The following is a 7936-nucleotide window of genomic DNA, read 5'->3' on the forward strand; positions in this document are numbered from 1 at the left end:
CAGGCCAAACCATCTGATAGAAAACTAATTGGGAAAACCTGCTTGGGAATAGTTCTTCCTCAGCCTCAGAAAATAAGGTTTATATTTGTTATGGGGGCAGTTTATTTCAACAAATGAAATGGTGGGGCGTTTGCAAGCAGCATTTTCCCTTTCTAATAAAATCTACGGCAAACCTAGAAGAACTCTTCTTTAGGTAGGTGCCTCAGAAAAAGGACTACAGCTCCCAGTGTCCTTTGTGGCCCAGGTGAGGCATAGGGTGTGGTCTCCCGGTTGGGGACGAGTGAGACCTTACCGAATGGGGAAGTATTTCAGATCTCGGACAGATACTCTGCCGATGAAACTCGCAGGAAGAGCCCACAAGGTTAGTAAGAGGCTTGACGTAGCTGGAGAAAGGCATTTGTGACTTGTGGGATTGTGCAACTGCTCCATATCCCCTTCTTGTGTAATCCTTGAAGAGTTCACTTACGCTCTTCCCATTGTTTGTCTTCGCTACTCTGCAGCTGTTGGGGACAAGGTGGGCATTGGATAGAAACTGGGGACTCACCGGAGTTGCCATCAAATCATCCCTGCACTGCTTCCCGTATGCCCGGTGCCCAACGCAGGAAGCCAACGTGACCCTTTGGAACCGGGCGGGAAAAGCGTCCCACTGAGATTAGGGTCATGGCCTGCTGCGCTCTCCTTCTCAACCCACGCGGTTGTCTGTGGAAATCCGGATTCTTCCTTAACCAAGAATTGCCGAATTGCACAGTGGCCCTTGACGGCGCAAGGAGATGGATGGAAATCAATCCGCCGCCAATGGACGGTGCAGCTGGAGAGACGGCGAACAAGTGTCTTTGCCCAGTCTGCTCCCTCGCTGCTTCTCTCCTCGCCGCAACAGGAGAGAAGCAGCAGCTGCTACTTGGGCAGCACAGGGTCGTAAAAGCTCGAGGATCCCAAGCAGTTTGAAACCGATACAGCTTTGTTATTCCTAAGTTTAAGTTTAGCTTACTTGCTTACCCAACAGAGGCTTTCAATAGGGAATCAAAGCAAAGTAGAGAAAGGCAAAAAGAGATTGCCTCGAGGGCAGCATTTTTATTTCGGGGCGTAATCCTATCTTGCTTGCCGGCTGGGAGATGCCTAGGACTGCACCCTTCCTTATGTATTCATTAAAAGAATGTCTATACTAACTTTCGGGGGTGGGGAATCAAGGTGGTTTACAAAAACTTCAGCAAACACAAACCACAGACAAAGAGTAAAACTATTTTAAAAAAATCTTTAAAAATATTAATATTTTAGTGTGCAGTTTTTCCTATGAAATACTGTAGCACTCCTGTACAATAAATCTTTGTTAGTGCAACCCAACTATTGCATTATTTACTTGGAATAAAAAGCCCAACAAAGAGGTGATGGTTCCTGCTTGCTAAATATAGTTCATATGACTATTATGATGAAAAATATAAGAATTGAGCTGCACTGGTTATATGGAAATATGAGATACAAGAAATCTTTATTTCTTTACAAGAAAGCCCTTTATTTCTGTTACGTCATGATTTTAAAGCCAATTATGTGACATCTTGTATGCCGAACGTTTCTGATTACTAGGGCTCGCCAAACAGCATTTTTACCTCCCCCCTCTCCTGGAGTCATTCCAAATAATCAAAAGTAATGCTAGAGTCCTGGGCAAATTTATTTTAGAATAAGTATCAATGATTTCAGTAAACGTGCTTCAGATAAATAGGCTGAAGTCTTTATTTCAAATGTAAGAAAGCAGAAATAAGTGGATTGTGGTAGAGGGATGCTTTCTGAATCTTTTTGGGATGTCCCAGTGTATCAGACCAGCTAATTTTAAGGAGGCAGCTGCAGAGGGAGTGCACACAGAAGGGGGAAGGGTGGAAGATGAGACTGCAGCCAGTACTGCCTGGCACAGGAGGAGCAGAAAGCCTTGGGCATGCAGCATTTCCATTGTTTCAGAAGCTGCTTTAAAGGGAGGGCAAGGGGGAACGCAGAGGTAAATCAAGAAGCCTGCCTCTCTCTGCCTTCTGCAAAAAAGAATTAGGAAGTGCTGGGTGTAGATGGCAACTAGACCTGGATACAGAAGAGATCTCAAAGAGTTAAGAGGGTCTTTGGGCAGCCTTGTACTGGTAAGTTGCCTGTAGTCTCTTATTTGGGGATGGGGACTACCAAATGCACTAAAGCAGAGGTGGGTAACTTGTGGCCCTTCAGCTGTTTCAGCCTACAGCTCCCATGATCCCTCATCATTGGCTTTGCTGACTGGGCCTGATGGGAGTTCTAGCCTAACATATCCAGAGGATCACAAATTGCACATCCGTACATTAAGGGCATGCCCTACTGGCTTTCTTTCTATACTTCTGTTTGGTGCTGTAATGATGAACTGACAGAGGAAAAATGTATTTAGAAGAGGCAGGGATCCATTCCTGTGGGATTACCACTTCTCTTGTTACAGGAAGCCAGCAATGTGCACCACACTGGCCATATTAACTGGCAAGTGATTGGCCCAAACCAAAATCTCCAACAGGTCTGGAATGCATTAGTGAAACACACCAGAACAGTGCTTCCAGTTCTCTAAAATCATGTGGACAGATCTTACTGAGTGCCTCTCCTGGGATTGCTTTCAGCATCTTTTGGAGTTTCTGCATGATGATACAGGCCAGACCCATTTATTTGTGTCTATTTATTGCACTTTAACAGTGCCCTATACCCTACAACACCCAGAGAACCTTTGGGTTATGGGGCAGCATAGAAATAGAATTAAATAAATAAACACCTTACTAACAGAAAATACAGACAATAAAGCAATGGATAAAACCAGCACACAATAATACCAATATAATCAGACACAAATATTGAAAATGCTCTTGCACATAAAAACAAAGTAACACTGGCTGGTGACTAGAAGTACAATGATCTAAAATGATCCCTTTTCCTGCATATCCTCTCTACTGTGGCTAAGCGATAAATTTCATTATGATAGGCAAAGATGGTTTCAGCAGTTCTGCATTTGTATGAGGCCTCCGCAGATGTTATGAACACAGCCTTTCACTATAGAAGAATGCAGAGAACAGTGTGTTGTTGTACACATTTGTTTCACCATATAATACATACACAATGAAATAGACGTATCATGCACAATTAGCTATTTGTGGGCTTCATGCCTGGTCCTACACAGAACTGTTTCTGTTCCTGAAAGCATGCATGAATCAGTCCAGCCTAACCAACTATCTGCCCAAACTTGCCCATATGAGCAAAATGCCATGAATTTCTAGCAGGGAGGAAAGGTTGCCTGTCCTGTGATTAGCTCATTGATGCTTAGCACTGGCCATGGCAGGTTTAAATACTGTATTTCTCCCCTGTTGGTTTAACAACAAGGGGTATGGAACTGCCAATGAGATTTGTGTCAAGCAAAGCCACGACCTCTACTTCATTCTGGTTTTTGTCTCATGCGTCTCTGTGATTTGATATTTCTTTTAGAATCAGAAAAGAACAACACTCTGGACCATTTACACATGAAAAGTTCAGTGACATGTGCCTTAATTTGAACTTCCCAGTTTGACATATGTTAAATAAAAGCCTACTTCAAGCCACAGGTTATAGTCTCCTGACAATAGTGTATGTGTGTGTGCGCACGCACGTGTGAGCATGTGCCTGCACATGCATGCAAGTAAGAGAAGTGGAAGCCCTGAAAAGGAAAGGAAATAGGCATGGCACCTTCCTTTGACTTGGCCTGCAGCAAGGCTTCACATTTTGTTGGTCTGAGAATGAAGCTGCCTAATCCGTGCGGGAGGCAGAGAGACTGAAAAAACAAAAGGCTTTTGTGCACGCCATTTGGTAGCAGCTGGGCCCCAGCATTCTAGTGAGAAGCAAGAGAGTGTGAAACTTGGCATTTGCCCAGGGTGTGCACATGTTCTCTCCAGTGCCAGTCCACTTCAAGAGGTATTGCTGGCCTACTGGGCTATAAATTTGACCTCCCATCAGGCATGGAGAGAACCACCATCCGCTGCTAGTACGCAAGTTACTTAAGATTCCTGCTTCAGGGCATCTAGGAAAATAAGCCAGTACTGCTAGAGTTCAGTAAGAGGGTTCCCACAAGGCTATGCTCCCATTCCCCGTGTCGCCAGTTGATTCCCACTCGCCGCCTTGCTAGCTGTCAGTCACATAATGGCTTTGTGGCTTTTGCCCTTTCCACACTCCTTACATTCGGAATGGTTGAAGTGGCTCTCCTAAGGTTTAGTTATCTGGCGTGATAAACTTTAAGCTAAAATATGCTGGTACTACCTTTGCCTTGGGCTCTGCCTACAGTTGGAATGCAGCCTCTGAAAGTTTCCCTGACCTTGTCATCAAACCTCTAGCTGAAAACGGTTTGGCACCCCTAATCTTGATAAACTTGTCTCCTGCTATCCTTGCAATATATGTGCAATAGGTTTCAGATTAGCCAGCATTCTTTCTTTCTGCAGATTTAATAAAGTGCAGCTACTGGACCAAGGGTGTAGTAGAGGGGGCCCTAGGGGGGTTGGAGGATCCCCACTTCTTTTGGAGAGGACCCTCGGGGGGGTTGCTGGATCCCTGAAGCCAGGGTCACTGTCTCTCCTTCACTGCCTCTCAAGAGACTTAATGTTGCTGGTTCATGGCTGACAGCTGCCGCTGTGTCAGAGACCTGAATGTAACGGGTTAAGAACAGGAGTGTTTTTTTCAACAGTTCCCAACAGTGCCTGGGAACTATGTATCTGGAGAGGACTGCCAGGCATGCACATGTGTTTTCTGTGACACTTTCCCTCATGGTCAGTCTCTGATCCTTAGCAACATGTGGTCAGCTTGTCTTTGCTGCTCCAAAAACTGCCTCACATGCCCTCTGCATTCATGCCACACATTTAGAACACTTTTATCCCACTTTAGACAGTTATTACTCCCCCAAAGAATCTTAGGGACTGTAAGCATCATTAATGGTCACCTATTCCTCACACAGAGAGATGCAGTTTCCAAAGTTTCTGGGGAAGAGGGACTGACTGATAAACCATTTGGAGAATTGTAGGTCTATGACTTCTAATAGCCAAGTTCCTCTTACTTCAGTTAGGCTCCTTTACATATAATTCAGTGTGAATCCAGTGAGAGTGCAAAATATTATTGCATATTTTGAGAAACTGGAACCCTTACACTATGGACTCTGGACTCATGGAGGATCTCCCACACCTATGAACACACAAAGTCAGTGGTTGCAGAGGCCACAGAAAATTAAAAGAACCCAAACAGTGATTGTCAATCCAGATTGCTGCTCTTGGGAAAATATAACTACACATGTTTCTACAACTGTGAGTAATTAGTGCCTCAGTTTCCTGTTTTCCCTTCCTATCTCTTTCCCCTTGTATGTCATGTGGGCAGGAATTGCCTTATTAATTCTACATGAGCCACTCTGGGAACTTTTGGGCTGAAGAGCAGGGTATGAGTGTAATGCAAAAATAATTAATTTATAATAAATAAGATAAAAGAAATCACTTCTAGAAGCTGTCATTATTTCACTTCAAAAAGAAATGCCCTCATCTTGCATTCACTACTGAGCAGAAGTTCAAACAAACTAAGAAAGCTAATTGTTGTTGTGCAAGCCAAGATTGCATAATCTTGGAAATAGCTGTGGTTTGGGGATGTGTGGCTTTGATGGGGGCATGGCTTTGAGGTGCAGCTCTGACTATCATGAAGAGACCCCCCCCCACACACACACACACACACTTCTAAACTTGCCACTATACCTCTGTAGTTGACCTTCCAAAAGATGTAAGTTTCAGGGCTACTTTAACAAGGGACGAAATGATAGTCTGCAGTCCTATGCATTTTTAGGTAGGAACAAGTCCTACAACTCCCAGCATGCCCCAGTTGGCTAGCGAATGTCAGCAATCATAGGACTGCTTGTGCCTAAACATGCATAAGATAGTGCCCTTAGTTGCTTCAAAGCTGCTTCCATTCATACTTATGTGCAGTCTATGCTTGGACCAAAAGGGGAATGTGTTGATAAACTCTCAAAGTTGCCAAAGAAAGTCCAAATTTTTCAAGGAACTGCTGCTGTGAGGAAACATGAAAGTCTTGCAAATGCTTAGTCTCAGGGAGAGAGAATGAGATAGCTCTAGGATATGGTAGGCAGGAACAAAAACGAGAGAGAACGGTATCAGCCACAAAGAAAAGCCAAACAGAGTATTAAACACCAAAGAGAGAGAACGAGTCTATAATAATATAGAATTAGTTCCATAATAGCCCAACATGAGATGACTTAACCAAACATTCCCATGATAGTGTTACATTCCCAGGGTTGGTCCTTTGAGATTTGAAGAAGAATCTGCAGATATGATTATAAACTAATCTTCCTGTAATGGTCCCTTTCACTCATATTTACTGTGTGAAAATGGAAGTATCCTCTTTGGAGAGAAGGGGACAAATATATGTACTCCTGTAGGAGGGTGAGAGAAAGTGGAAAGATTGGGGATGTGCCAGGAACTTATCTCTAGGGTGCTGAAACATAATATGTATCTATTACACAGTAATTCCATTTAATCCTATTACCTGATGCATTTTTGCATGCTCTGCTCTTCAAGGACAGCAATATTTGCTGCTTCTCAAAGTTCAGATTGCATTGAGCCCTTAGTGAGCCTGAGTTGTTGGGAGCACCTAATGCTAATAGGAGCTTCTGCCCATTCTGGAGTACTTCAGAATAGAATAACTTCAACCTTTAGAAACAACGAACACTGTTGGCTTCAAAAAAGAGCATTTGCTCAAAATGCATTAGGCAACTGGGTTACTTTATTTGTTTGGTGAAATCATTTTTATATCGCCCTATAGCCAAGGCTCTCTGGGCAGCTAACAAAAGTTAAAATTAAGCAAAAGTTTAAAAGGTGTGTGTGCGTGTATTGTGCGCACACACAATAATTTAAAAGAACAAAACCATTAAGTAGCATTAGTCCGCCCAGCATATTTCAAAATACATCAGGCAACTAGTGGTATTATTCTGCCATCACTTAAGTTTAATAATGAAGTCAGGTTGTGAACGCTACAGAATTGAAGTCAAAATGGACACCATGACAAAGAAGAGTATCAATATGCTCATGCAAACCCTGAGGTTTATTGGGGGGGGGGGGTTCCCTTGAAACCCAGAGAGGATCACCCCCTCCCAACAAACAGAAGTAAAACAGAGAAGTGGTATCATGGCTGGTTGCCTGGATCCCTGAACAGGAATATTCCTCCCTCGAGCAAGAGAAAATACCTTGCAACATTTTGTTGTTGGTCCAACTTATAAAGATGTGTTTTCATCAATAAACAGGTTTGCCTCCCTCCCTCCCTTTTAACGCCACATTTGCTGGAACCTTGAGGTCTGTAAAGAACTAACCATCCCATCATTCTGCTTTTACATGGGACATCCAAGAAGGTGCCGATGTTGACTCTTGTGAAGCAGAACCATCCTCTTCCAGTTTAAGTGGCACTTTTGCAGGTGCCTTGTGCGAGCGATTTCAGAATACTGGACCCATACAATCTTCTGATTGTACTTAAACAACAAGGGTAGGAATATATAAAGAACAAGCATGCCATATATAGTCTTCTTTGTTCTGTTGTACGATGTGGGCATGTGAAATGGGTGCCCCCTTTGCAAAGCTCTGAAATGAAATGCCCTTTGAAGTAAAAAAAAAAAAAAGTGTGTACAAATATTTTAAATAAGATAATGATAAATACTAATTCTGTCATCCAGGCTGCTGTGCTTAAGGTTTTTTTTATTGTTGTTGTGTAAAACAACATTTCTCACATCCTGACAATAGCACCAGGAACCTGCAGCCAGGAGAGATTACGTTGGGGGCAAGCTTCCTGTCAACCAGGAAGCCCAGCTGCCTTGTCTGCTTACTCAGTGCACCAAAGCGTGTGAGGCTGTTCATGAGGGAACCATGTCCCAGAGTGGCGGAGGGTAGGG

This window comes from Varanus komodoensis, unplaced genomic scaffold (genome assembly GCF_004798865.1).
Source record: "Varanus komodoensis strain SLA01 unplaced genomic scaffold, ASM479886v1 scaffold11, whole genome shotgun sequence".
NCBI classification, from domain to species: Eukaryota; Metazoa; Chordata; class Lepidosauria; order Squamata; family Varanidae; genus Varanus; species Varanus komodoensis.